Genomic DNA, 14,216 nt, shown 5'->3' with positions numbered 1-14,216 from the left:
TAATCGGATTCTCCCGGAGAACTCTTTCTCTCTCAACCCAAATGACCCTGGCTAGGGATTTATCTGAGCAAGAACACATGGGATATTCCTCTCATGACGCCGAGAGTGGATGATCCTCTATCGATACTCAATAGCCCTCGTAAGGTCGACTACCACTCCCAATGACCAGTTGTACTAGATCTGGGATAGCCAAACCTATAAGTCTGGTATCAAAGAGTGGAGCACTCATACAGGACATCCTTGGTGTCTCAAGTCTAAGGACCAGATACACCACTAGGACTACGGAATCGCTATCTGACAATAAGACATCATCAACCATCCAACATTCCGTAAGCGGATCAATCAATGAACTCATTCTCCAATGAGAACCTGTACTGTATCCCTAGTGTCCCTACACGAGCAGCTATGAGACCAGCTCCATCCATCATATGGACGGGTATACAGCACACCAGTCTATGAGACCAGCTCCATCCATTATATGGATGGATGAGACACTTTTTGGCTCCATTTTTTAAAGCTATTGGGGCATATAAATACCCCACCCTTTTCTATATTAAAGGGTACCGAAGTGTGATTATAATCTTGAGTTATTATGGTGTATAAGTATTGTAAACAAGTGCTAGAGTCCTCCTCCTCCCTTTCTAAGTTTTAAATTCATTCAAGAGAGGTGTGAAACTTGTAAGGATTCTCTCCTAAACCTAACAAAAGGAGAAAGAGCTATAAAAGGTGATTGGTCTACACCTATTGAAGGAAGGACTTTAGTGGATGTCGTTGACCTCGACGAAGGAGGAATCTGAAAGTGGATGTAGGTCACATTAACCGAACCACTCTAAATTCTGGTTTGCATTTCGTTTTGAGCAATTTACTTTAACTACAAATCATTTTATAGCAAACTGCTTCTCCTCCTCATCTTTCTTTCACTATGCTTACGCTCTCTTACGTTTCAAGTTGTTATCTTTCCGAATCGATTTCCATCGAACGTACGAAATATTTTATAAAATTGAAGAATTTTTCATTATACTAATTCACCCCCTCTTAGTGCCGCTCTTGATCATAACAATTGGTATCATAGTAAGGTTCAATCTCGTTTGGTTTCAAACCCAAGAGAGATAGCATTTGCCGGTAACCAAGAGGGTCATTCAATTACACATCCGCCCATGTTCAATGGGATGGATTATACATATTGGAAGACTAGAATTAAGATCTTTCTAATTTTAATGGCATTTTCAAAAGTCTTCTCTTCCAATGAACGATTGGAATGAGTTAGAGAAGAAGACTTTCACTTTAAATGTCAAGGCTATGAATGCCTTGTTTTATGCATTAGATAAAAACGAGTTTAATCGAGTGCCAATTTGTGAAATGACATTTGATATTTGGCACATACTCAAAGTGACTCATGAAGGCACTAGTAGAGTGAAGGAGTAAAAAATTAGTCTTTTAGTGCACACTTATGAGTTGTTTCAGATGAAACCGAGTGAGACCATTGGAGACACGTACACCCGATTTATGGATGTCGTTAATGGTCTAAAAGGACTTAGTAAAAGTTTCTCAGATTTTGAACTTATTAATAAAATTTTAAGATCCCTTCAAAGAGTTGGGACCCTAAATAATTTTCCTCTCAAAGAACTAATTGGGTCACTAATGACCTATGAAATAACTTGTAAAGCTCATGAAGAGCTTAAGGACACCCTTCCAAAGAATAGGAAGGATATGACCCTAAGAACCCAAGAAGACCACTTGAAAGAAAACTCAAGTGATGAGGACCTTGATGAAGATTTAGCACTCTTAACAACAAAATTCAAAAAATTCATAAAAAAGAATAAATTTAAAAATGACACTAAAAATAAATTTGAACCCAAGAAAGATCAAGTAATATGCTACGAATGCAAGAAGCCAGGATATTATAAGAGCGAATGTCCCCTAGCCAAGAAGAGGCAACCAAAGAAGAAGGCTCTTAAAGCAACATGGGATGACTCAAGTGCATCCGAAGAAGAGGAGCCTACCATCACCGAACAAGATGCTCACTATGCACTAATGGCCACTGGAGATGAGGTAACAAGTTCATTTGATGCAAATTTATCCTTTGATGAACTATTAAATACATTTCATGATTTATTTGATGAATGCAAATCAATTAGTAAAAAATATAAATTATTAAAAAAAGAGCATGCTTCTCTTGTTAGTGATTTCGATATATTAAAAGTTGAGCACAATGATAGTTTAGCTCCATGTACGAAATGCGATGAACTAGAAACACTTAGAAAGAGAAACTTGCTACTCAAAGGTTTTTGAAGAAATCTTAGAGAAATTTGAGGTTGGTAGCAAGTCCTTGAACATGATCCTTGCCAACAAGGGTCACGTTCATAGAAAAGGTGGAATCGGATTTGTGAGTAGCTCTCACCAAAATCCAACCACCTTTGTTAAAGGTCATACTTTGCTGTTAGGACTCTAGCTAGGAGAGTTCTAATTGAGAGGGACATTCATGTAAAACCTACCTAAGACGATCCCTATTAAAGAGGTGAAGAGGTTGGCTAGGGTTAGGAGGTTGTTTCTTAGAGAAGAATTAGGAGTTATAAAGGAATAGGAGTCTTGAGTAGGAGTCCTATTAGGAGTTGGTTAGAAGTAGGAGTCTTGAGTAGGAGTCCTATTAGGAGTTAGGGTTTAGAAGCTCTATAAATAGCTATCTATTTCTCCTCTTTTGATAAGCAATAGATGAATCTTTTCTGCAGCCTTTGAGCAACAACTTGGAGGGAGGAACCCCTATAGAGTTCCAAGGAGACCGATCCCCTAAAGAGATCAACCCTAAGTTTAGAATCTGTAAGGGTTCTAACACCTAGTATCATAGCAGCGTTCTTGGCATCTTGCTTCCCTTCCACATCCATCCATCAACCCTCTACAGTCGTCCAAAGCAATTCCAACAATTGCTTAAAAGATCGTCGCCAAATTCCGTCATCATCTCCACCACCGCGGATCATCCTTTGATCTCCCCGTGAATTGCAATTGTCACGCCCCTCAAAATATCCATGATTTTTAAAATTTTCGTCACAGGCCAATCCAGGATCCAAACTAACGTTTGAGGACACTGAAAACATTCTATTTATATTCACATCCATAAAACCTGTGCAGTTTATAATCATATATCACATCACTCGATAATTCACATTTATGGCAACCCAAGCCAACTTGACAAACATGAACAACATTTATAAATCCACAAGCTAAATAAATTATACAATCAGAACTCCAACTATTCACCACAAGTTCATATCACCATAAATTAGACTTAACATTCTGAAATTCCAAATAAGAGAGATCTCCTAACACTTTGACACAGTATATCCATTTCGGTTCATCGACAACATTTCATTACATACAAGACATACTTATACAACAATATCGTAATAACCAACCAGACTTGCCCATTATTCTGAATAGCTATCCACTGCCTCAGCCCAAATCAAACATCTCGAAGAGTGGCAAGCTGACCTGAAAGATTTATATAACAACGGAGTGAGCCAAAAACGGCTCAGCAAGTGACAAAGCATATTCAGAACAAAAGGAACGGTTTCAAACGAGTAAGGTATCATAATGCAAGGCAGAATACAAGAATTCTCAAGGATACCATCTCAATAGATACCAAATCATACGTATAATGTCATTCAAAACATATTTGATCCATAACGAATGGGGCATAGAGTAATTGGAACATATCAATGGCAGATAGGACATTTCAGAACATATCAGTTCATAGCAAATGGAGCACAGAGTAATTGGAACATATCAATGGCAGATAGGACATTTCAGAACATATCTGTTCATAGCAAATGGAGCACAGAGTAATTGGAACATATCAATGGCAGATAGGACATTTCAGAACATATCAGTTCATAGCAAATGGAGCACAGAGTAATTGGAGCATATCAATGGCATATGAAATGTTCCGGAGCATATCAACGACATATGGAACATTTCGAAGCATATCATCAGTGAATGAAGCATTTCAGAGCATATCGAAAACAAATATCGTACAGAAGCTCAAACGTCGTCTTTGACGTTGCAAACATATCAATCTTATCCAAAGCATGTACAGAAACACATAACCAAAGCTCTGGATATCATATCAAACATACAGAAGGTGTAGTGGGATCTCAGTCAGAATGTGATTCATCCATTTCTGAATGACCACCTGACAAAAGTCTCCCACGTCTGGGAGCTCCATCCACCCACGTCTAGATGAAGTCAAAGGGGGCCGGCAGAGCATCGCAGGCTCTAAGCAATATCCCACATAGCGGGACCCCACATAGCGGGCAAATAAGCGCATACCAGAATATCCCACATAGCGGGACCCCACATAGCGGGCAAATCAGCGCATACCCTTTACCATTTCTGGCAAAGGTCCAGACAATCCCACACACCAGAGTACAAAAGGGTAGTTTCAACAATAAGTAGCATATATCGGAAGCACACGCGGAACAACAAACGTACATGTGCCTTTACGAGTCAATCCGAAGTAAGCAATAATCTTTCACAAGTATATTCAGATTTGAAGGGAATTGAAAGCAAGGGCACATATGGAATCCAAGCAATCACAAATAACTCAATTCAATAAGAAGATTTGATGAATTCAATGTCCAAAAGAATGAAACTGGAATAGGCACATATCGAAAGCAAATGCGGAACAATAGGATATACATGTGCCTATATGAGTCAATACGATATAGCATAAACGTTACACAACATTTTTCAAGAATGCAATAATTTTAAGGACAAGAGCATACAAGAATTCAAAGTAGTAATATAAAGCTCAATTGAATAAGAAGGCTAAAGGATATCAATTTCCAAAGGAATGAAACCAGAATATGAGAAATCGACCAAAGCTCGATTTCTGGCAGAATACAGAAGGCACATTGAACAAATGATTCAAACTATCAATCGTGCTCCAATTTACTCAGAAATAATCATTGGATAATATTTTCAGATAAGACAGGCTTCATATGAATTGAACTGTCCAACAGAGAGAGTTACAAATAATTTGGTAAGCAAGAGTCATAGAACAAAATCTCTGTTGACAGAATTCATAATGTCAGATTCAACAGATAACTGGGCAGGTGTTTGGATTCCAAATCTTTCAATCCATATATCAAAGAAAGGTCTACGAGTCTAGTTTCCAATGAAATCAGTTTTGAACAAATCAGAGTTTCCAACAAAGACTTATAGGCAGCTCGGTATCAAAAGGTCAGAATCTCAAAAGTTGCACAGATTCGAATCGTTACGTTTAAACAGGAGATATAACAAATGCAAGGCTAGAACAATTCAAAGTTCCTCATATTCAAAGCAAATGTAGAGATAAAAATGGCAGTGAGGAAGATCAGGATACTTGCAATAAGACATATCAGAGCAATTATAGGAGAAACGATCAGGGAACTTGCAATAGAAAGGATCGAAACAAGTGGGAAACTTGCAATAAGAAATATCAAAGCAATTATAGGAGAAACGATCAGGGAACTTGCAATAAGAAATATCAAAGCAATTATAGGAGAAACGATCAGGGAACTTGCAATAGAAAGGATCGAAACAAGTGGGAAACTTGCCTTTCAAAGATTTCGATCCGAAGATCCAAAGAAGGTGCCAGCCCAAATCCTTCTACTTTTCCTCCGTGTCCTCTCTCTGTTTCGTTTTGTGCTCCCGTTTTCTTCCTTTCTTCGCAACTACACCACGTGTCGAACATCGAGGCACAGTCACCTGCTCTCTCTTACTCTCATTCCTTCTTTTTCTTTCCCAAACGCAGCTGCCACAGCCGCCGCCGTTGCCGCTGCTACAATCGCAGCCCCTTCCACCGCACTACCTTCCTTCCTTCTCTTCTCTCGTTCCTACTCTTTCTCTTTCCCAAAAGCAGCTACTGCAGCCACCACCGCTGCCGCAGCTACCGCAGCCAACGTTGCAGCCGCAGCCGGAGTCGCAGCCACGGCCGCAGCCACCACACTCGCAGCCTCTTCTTCCTCCCCTGCTCATCTTCCTCTCCTTCTTCTCTTCCAACTGCAGCTGCCATCGCCGCAGCCGTAGCCCCTTCTCTTCTTCCTCTCCTTCCCTTCTTCCTTTCTCTTCTTCTTCCTTTCCTTCTCTTCTTTCCCAGCTGCATGCTGCAGTCGCAGCCTCAGCCACGGCCACAGCCTTTTCTTCCTCCCCTGCTCATCTTCCTCTCCTTCTTCTCTTCCAACTGCAGCTGCCATCGCCGCAGCCGCAGCCCCTTCTCTTCTTCCTCTCCTTCCCTTCTTCCTTTCTCTTCTTCTTTCCCTGCCACAGCTGCAGCTGCCACAACCGCAGCCGCAGCTACTTTCTTCCCTTCTCCTCTTCCTTTTCCTTCCTTTCTTCTTCTTCTCTTCTTCTCCTTCCTCCCCTTCTTCTCCCCGACGTCACCCACACCCTCTCCTCTGTTTCCTCTGCAGGAAACAGAGGTATCACAACCTCTTCCCCTGCTTCCTCTTCCTCTTCTCTTCCTCTTCTTCTTCTTCTCCTCTTCGAACGCCCCACACGTCTCCTCTGTTTCCACCTGCAGGAAACAGAGGTGCTGCAGCCCTAGCTGCTGCCACCTCTCGCTCCTCTCCCTCTTCCCTCTCTTTACTCTCTTCTTCTCCTCTTCCCTTTTCCTCCCCAACCCCACACACCTCCTCGCTGCAGCCTTGCCGCAGCTATCCTCCTCTCTTCTTCTTCTTCTTCTTCTTCTTCTTCTTCTCTTCTCCCTCTTCTTCCTCTCTTCTCCTCCCCACGCCCCACAGCTCCTCGCTGCAGCCCTCGCTGCAGCCACCTCCTCTTCTTCTTCTTCTTCTTCTCTTCTCCCTCTTCTTCCTCTCTTCTTCCTCCTCTCTTCTTTTCCCTCTTCTTCTTCTTCTTCTTCTTCTTCTTCTTCTTCTTCTCTTCTCCCTCTTCTTCCTCTCTTCTTCTACCACTCTCCTTCTTCTCCTCACGCCCCACCGCTCTCTCTGTTTCTGGAAGAAACAGAGTGCGTGGGAGGCGGTGGGATAATACCGAATTTTCGGTTTTCCCTTTTTTTTTTCTTTTTTTTTGCAACTTAGCAGTTTAGTCCTTGTAATTTCTATATTTACATATAGGTCCTCCAATTTACATATAAATCTTTATTAATAATTTTTAAAAGCGAGGGATATTACACTCTCCCCCCCTTAAAAGAAAATTTAGTCCTCTAAATTGATCATAGCTCAATCGATGAAAAGATGAAGATTATGATATCTTTATTTCCTCCTCCTACTCTTAAATAGTTTCATCAATACAATACAATTACATAATTATCCACGAGTGACCGAAATATTCTCCTCCTTGATCCTCAATAGATGGTAACCCGACCTTCAAACAATCTTTTAAAATACCTGTGCACCCTGCAGTTAATCAAACAAGTGGTCACTTTAGAAAATACTCGTTTTTTGATGGTCACCTAATTCAACTATCTATAATCAATACAAAGCCTCAATGTTCCATCCATCTTTTAACTAACACCGGAGCACCCCATGATGAAATATTAAGCCAAATAAAATCCTCATTTAACAATCCTTGTAGTTGCTTTTCCAATTCCACTTACTCAAATGATATCTTTCTGTAGAGAGGCTTAGATATTGGGATTATCCCAAGGACCAAATCAAAAGCAAAGTCACATTTGGAGGTAATCCAAGCAAGTCATCCTGGATACATTAGGCAAGGAGATAAATTATGTCCCATACTCTCAAAGTAAAAGATCGACTGATCAAATATACAAAAAGTGATCATTTGTTATATATCAATCCATACTCGTATGATAAGAAGATGGCCAATCCATACCAAGTATAATATCATAACTCCAAATCTCTAGGAGAACTAAATCAGCAAAAGTTCAAGTTCTCCAATAAGAATCAGACAAGAGGACCAGATTCAACTTCGTTATCAAAGAATCTCCAATGATCGTATTTACTTATAGCACATAATGTAGTGGTCTAGGTTGAATACCCAAGTGATAAGCAAAATATTACGAATCAAATCGTAGATTGGACCCATGGTCGAAGAAATATTTGCATTCTTTCATAAACATGCATAATACCTTTGACCACTAATTCAGAAGTTTCAGAATCATATTTAGTGATAGCATACACTCTTACATGGGCTGATGATTTAGGAGGCAGTGACTCTTTCTTCTTGTTCAAAGGGCAAACTTTTATTTTATGATCCAACTTTCTACAAGCAAAATAGACTCTAATCACCCGAAAACACAAACTTGTTTCATAATTTAACTTGTAATTCACACATGATTAAGTCTTTGGTGGTGACTTTCCTTTTCAAATCCAAATGTCTTGACCCTCTTGTCATTACTTTCTGATTCATTTCCAATCATATTCTTATTGGTAAACTTGTCCTTATCATTCTTGTCACTGATCTCCGAAAATTCTTTTCATTGTTGCCAATAATAATCAGCCTCTACTTCCAAGATAAGGTGGCAAAAGAAATCTTTTGATCATCAAAACAATTTTGTACATCAAATATCTTCTCTGTTTGCATCATTCATTTTTCTACCACCAATGAAATTAGGTCCACCATGCTTTCGCTGCGCCACTCTGATTCAATATCCCCAATCAATCCTTTCATTCCCCTTAATTAATCAGAAACAATGAAATAGGAGGACCAAATGTCCTCATCATCCCAGATTCCTAAAATACATCAAAGAAAATTTCCACCAATCACTATAGTTTCATTAGACCTCAATATATTTTGCACGTCAACATATCAAATATTTCAGTAATCCTCAAACAATGCTCTGATACCACCTCAGTCACGCCCCTCAAAATATCCATGATTTTTAAAATTTTCGTCACAGGCCAATCCAGGATCCAAACTAACGTTTGAGGACACTGAAAACATTCTATTTATATTCACATCCATAAAACCTGTGCAGTTTATAATCATATATCACATCACTCGATAATTCACATTTATGGCAACCCAAGCCAACTTGACAAACATGAACAACATTTATAAATCCACAAGCTAAATAAATTATACAATCAGAACTCCAACTATTCACCACAAGTTCATATCACCATAAATTAGACTTAACATTCTGAAATTCCAAATAAGAGAGATCTCCTAACACTTTGACACAGTATATCCATTTCGGTTCATCGACAACATTTCATTACATACAAGACATACTTATACAACAATATCGTAATAACCAACCAGACTTGCCCATTATTCTGAATAGCTATCCACTGCCTCAGCCCAAATCAAACATCTCGAAGAGTGGCAAGCTGACCTGAAAGATTTATATAACAACGGAGTGAGCCAAAAACGGCTCAGCAAGTGACAAAGCATATTCAGAACAAAAGGAACGGTTTCAAACGAGTAAGGTATCATAATGCAAGGCAGAATACAAGAATTCTCAAGGATACCATCTCAATAGATACCAAATCATACGTATAATGTCATTCAAAACATATTTGATCCATAACGAATGGGGCATAGAGTAATTGGAACATATCAATGGCAGATAGGACATTTCAGAACATATCAGTTCATAGCAAATGGAGCACAGAGTAATTGGAATATATCAATGGCAGATAGGACATTTCAGAACATATCTGTTCATAGCAAATGGAGCACAGAGTAATTGGAACATATCAATGGCAGATAGGACATTTCAGAACATATCAGTTCATAGCAAATGGAGCACAGAGTAATTGGAGCATATCAATGGCATATGAAATGTTCCGGAGCATATCAACGACATATGGAACATTTCGAAGCATATCATCAGTGAATGAAGCATTTCAGAGCATATCGAAAACAAATATCGTACAGAAGCTCAAACGTCGTCTTTGACGTTGCAAACATATCAATCTTATCCAAAGCATGTACAGAAACACATAACCAAAGCTCTGGATATCATATCAAACATACAGAAGGTGTAGTGGGATCTCAGTCAGAATGTGATTCATCCATTTCTGAATGACCACCTGACAAAAGTCTCCCACGTCTGGGAGCTCCATCCACCCACGTCTAGATGAAGTCAAAGGGGGCCGGCAGAGCATCGCAGGCTCTAAGCAATATCCCACATAGCGGGACCCCACATAGCGGGCAAATAAGCGCATACCAGAATATCCCACATAGCGGGACCCCACATAGCGGGCAAATCAGCGCATACCCTTTACCATTTCTGGCAAAGGTCCAGACAATCCCACACACCAGAGTACAAAAGGGTAGTTTCAACAATAAGTAGCATATATCGGAAGCACACGCGGAACAACAAACGTACATGTGCCTTTACGAGTCAATCCGAAGTAAGCAATAATCTTTCACAAGTATATTCAGATTTGAAGGGAATTGAAAGCAAGGGCACATATGGAATCCAAGCAATCACAAATAACTCAATTCAATAAGAAGATTTGATGAATTCAATGTCCAAAAGAATGAAACTGGAATAGGCACATATCGAAAGCAAATGCGGAACAATAGGATATACATGTGCCTATATGAGTCAATACGATATAGCATAAACGTTACACAACATTTTTCAAGAATGCAATAATTTTAAGGACAAGAGCATACAAGAATTTAAAGTAGTAATATAAAGCTCAATTGAATAAGAAGGCTAAAGGATATCAATTTCCAAAGGAATGAAACCAGAATATGAGAAATCGACCAAAGCTCGATTTCTGGCAGAATACAGAAGGCACATTGAACAAATGATTCAAACTATCAATCGTGCTCCAATTTACTCAGAAATAATCATTGGATAATATTTTCAGATAAGACAGGCTTCATATGAATTGAACTGTCCAACAGAGAGAGTTACAAATAATTTGGTAAGCAAGAGTCATAGAACAAAATCTCTGTTGACAGAATTCATAATGTCAGATTCAACAGATAACTGGGCAGGTGTTTGGATTCCAAATCTTTCAATCCATATATCAAAGAAAGGTCTACGAGTCTAGTTTCCAATGAAATCAGTTTTGAACAAATCAGAGTTTCCAACAAAGACTTATAGGCAGCTCGGTATCAAAAGGTCAGAATCTCAAAAGTTGCACAGATTCGAATCGTTACGTTTAAACAGGAGATATAACAAATGCAAGGCTAGAACAATTCAAAGTTCCTCATATTCAAAGCAAATGTAGAGATAAAAATGGCAGTGAGGAAGATCAGGATACTTGCAATAAGACATATCAGAGCAATTATAGGAGAAACGATCAGGGAACTTGCAATAGAAAGGATCGAAACAAGTGGGAAACTTGCAATAAGAAATATCAAAGCAATTATAGGAGAAACGATCAGGGAACTTGCAATAAGAAATATCAAAGCAATTATAGGAGAAACGATCAGGGAACTTGCAATAGAAAGGATCGAAACAAGTGGGAAACTTGCCTTTCAAAGATTTCGATCCGAAGATCCAAAGAAGGTGCCAGCCCAAATCCTTCTACTTTTCCTCCGTGTCCTCTCTCTGTTTCGTTTTGTGCTCCCGTTTTCTTCCTTTCTTCGCAACTACACCACGTGTCGAACATCGAGGCACAGTCACCTGCTCTCTCTTACTCTCATTCCTTCTTTTTCTTTCCCAAACGCAGCTGCCACAGCCGCCGCCGTTGCCGCTGCTACAATCGCAGCCCCTTCCACCGCACTACCTTCCTTCCTTCTCTTCTCTCGTTCCTACTCTTTCTCTTTCCCAAAAGCAGCTACTGCAGCCACCACCGCTGCCGCAGCTACCGCAGCCAACGTTGCAGCCGCAGCCGGAGTCGCAGCCACGGCCGCAGCCACCACACTCGCAGCCTCTTCTTCCTCCCCTGCTCATCTTCCTCTCCTTCTTCTCTTCCAACTGCAGCTGCCATCGCCGCAGCCGTAGCCCCTTCTCTTCTTCCTCTCCTTCCCTTCTTCCTTTCTCTTCTTCTTCCTTTCCTTCTCTTCTTTCCCAGCTGCATGCTGCAGTCGCAGCCTCAGCCACGGCCACAGCCTTTTCTTCCTCCCCTGCTCATCTTCCTCTCCTTCTTCTCTTCCAACTGCAGCTGCCATCGCCGCAGCCGCAGCCCCTTCTCTTCTTCCTCTCCTTCCCTTCTTCCTTTCTCTTCTTCTTTCCCTGCCACAGCTGCAGCTGCCACAACCGCAGCCGCAGCTACTTTCTTCCCTTCTCCTCTTCCTTTTCCTTCCTTTCTTCTTCTTCTCTTCTTCTCCTTCCTCCCCTTCTTCTCCCCGACGTCACCCACACCCTCTCCTCTGTTTCCTCTGCAGGAAACAGAGGTATCACAACCTCTTCCCCTGCTTCCTCTTCCTCTTCTCTTCCTCTTCTTCTTCTTCTCCTCTTCGAACGCCCCACACGTCTCCTCTGTTTCCACCTGCAGGAAACAGAGGTGCTGCAGCCCTAGCTGCTGCCACCTCTCGCTCCTCTCCCTCTTCCCTCTCTTTACTCTCTTCTTCTCCTCTTCCCTTTTCCTCCCCAACCCCACACACCTCCTCGCTGCAGCCTTGCCGCAGCTATCCTCCTCTCTTCTTCTTCTTCTTCTTCTTCTTCTTCTTCTCTTCTCCCTCTTCTTCCTCTCTTCTCCTCCCCACGCCCCACAGCTCCTCGCTGCAGCCCTCGCTGCAGCCACCTCCTCTTCTTCTTCTTCTTCTTCTCTTCTCCCTCTTCTTCCTCTCTTCTTCCTCCTCTCTTCTTTTCCCTCTTCTTCTTCTTCTTCTTCTTCTTCTTCTTCTTCTCTTCTCCCTCTTCTTCCTCTCTTCTTCTACCACTCTCCTTCTTCTCCTCACGCCCCACCGCTCTCTCTGTTTCTGGAAGAAACAGAGTGCGTGGGAGGCGGTGGGATAATACCGAATTTTCGGTTTTCCCTTTTTTTTTTCTTTTTTTTTGCAACTTAGCAGTTTAGTCCTTGTAATTTCTATATTTACATATAGGTCCTCCAATTTACATATAAATCTTTATTAATAATTTTTAAAAGCGAGGGATATTACAGCAATAGGTTTTGGTTTCCTACCTTACTGCTGCTGCAATTTAGTTATCCTTATTTGAAAATCCCAAAAAAATTATTCCTATATTGCTGCATAAACTTTTCGTCATAAAGTTTTTATCTCTACGACGAAAGATACATTGCGGAATTCCAACCGTATAGCACCGTCTGTTTGATCTTTCTACTATGTTTTTTCTATCCAAATCTTTATGAATTTTTTATGAAATCTTTAACATTTCCTAACAGCAGATTTCCTTTGGTTTTGTCAAAAAATTCTTAATATAAACCATTGATATTTTACGTCCAATCTGCTATACTTAAAAATCTGTGCTGCAGAAAATTTCAGCCGCATATTGTTGCCTTAACCCATCTATTTGCAATCTTTTTTTAATGAAATTTCTTATACATTTCATAGATCATCTTGGCTTCCATCTAAGATTGATCTATTAAGAAATTAATCTCTAAAAATGATTTTGTGTTGTTGCAAATTATCATCGTAACCCGCTGAAATTTTTCGATGAGAATTCTGCAATCGCAACTTGCACCAATTTCCTTGCTGTTATACTGCCAAAATTTTCTTGATTAAATTAGATATCCTTACTATCATATAAACTGTGATTTTGCTATCAATTCCCTCCTCAATTCTCTCAAGTTTTTGGTGGAAATTACATCGAGAAACTGTTGTTTCTTAGACAACAATTCTACTCTTACAAGATAGCACATACTTGCTGCAACTTCCACTGATTTCTATCAAACCTTTGCCACCATCTATCACAGATCCAAAACTTTCATCCACAGCCCTAAAACTCCACTAAACCATACCCTCAAACTGCACCCAAAATAGCCACAAAACAAGCCTAAACCGTAGCCTACATCCACCAACCCTTTTGACCATCATCTCTCTCAACCAATACATGTCTTTAACCCGACAACAAAAGAGAGATCTTAACATCATTGATTTGGCAGCATATACTATGGCATCTGAAGAGGTAATCAATGCTAAATTCAAAGCCTTCGAGACGCGAATGGAGGATAAGATTCAAACGCTCTTTATCGAACTCAGATTGGGCCGACCACTAAGCCCGAAGAAATCACATCAAGGAGAGAGCTTTGCCCAATCGCACCAAGCCCGAAGATATGACTTCCAAGAGAGGGGAATCTCTATGAGCAACCCCAACTATCCATGCATGAGAGTGGACTTCCCTAGATGGGAAGAAGGAGATCCGATTGGTTGGATCTTGCACGCGGAGC

The 14,216-nt window shown here is 40.4% G+C and overlaps 1 long non-coding RNA gene across 1 annotated transcript; it reads right to left on the bottom strand.

The window, feature by feature from the left end:
• Positions 1–4,030: 4,030 nt before the first annotated feature.
• LOC135619316 (uncharacterized) lies at positions 4,031–13,064 on the bottom strand. Its single transcript, XR_010489372.1, has 2 exons — positions 11,398–13,064; positions 4,031–9,292 (listed from the first exon to the last, which is right to left on the bottom strand). It is a non-coding gene; the product is annotated as an uncharacterized LOC135619316 (long non-coding RNA).
• Between the last annotated feature and the right edge of the window lie 1,152 nt (positions 13,065–14,216).

The sequence above is a fragment of the Musa acuminata genome, chromosome BXJ2-8 (genome assembly GCF_036884655.1).
Source record: "Musa acuminata AAA Group cultivar baxijiao chromosome BXJ2-8, Cavendish_Baxijiao_AAA, whole genome shotgun sequence".
Taxonomy (NCBI): Eukaryota; Viridiplantae; Streptophyta; class Magnoliopsida; order Zingiberales; family Musaceae; genus Musa; species Musa acuminata.
This window is presented reverse-complemented; position numbering and strand designations above follow the sequence as displayed.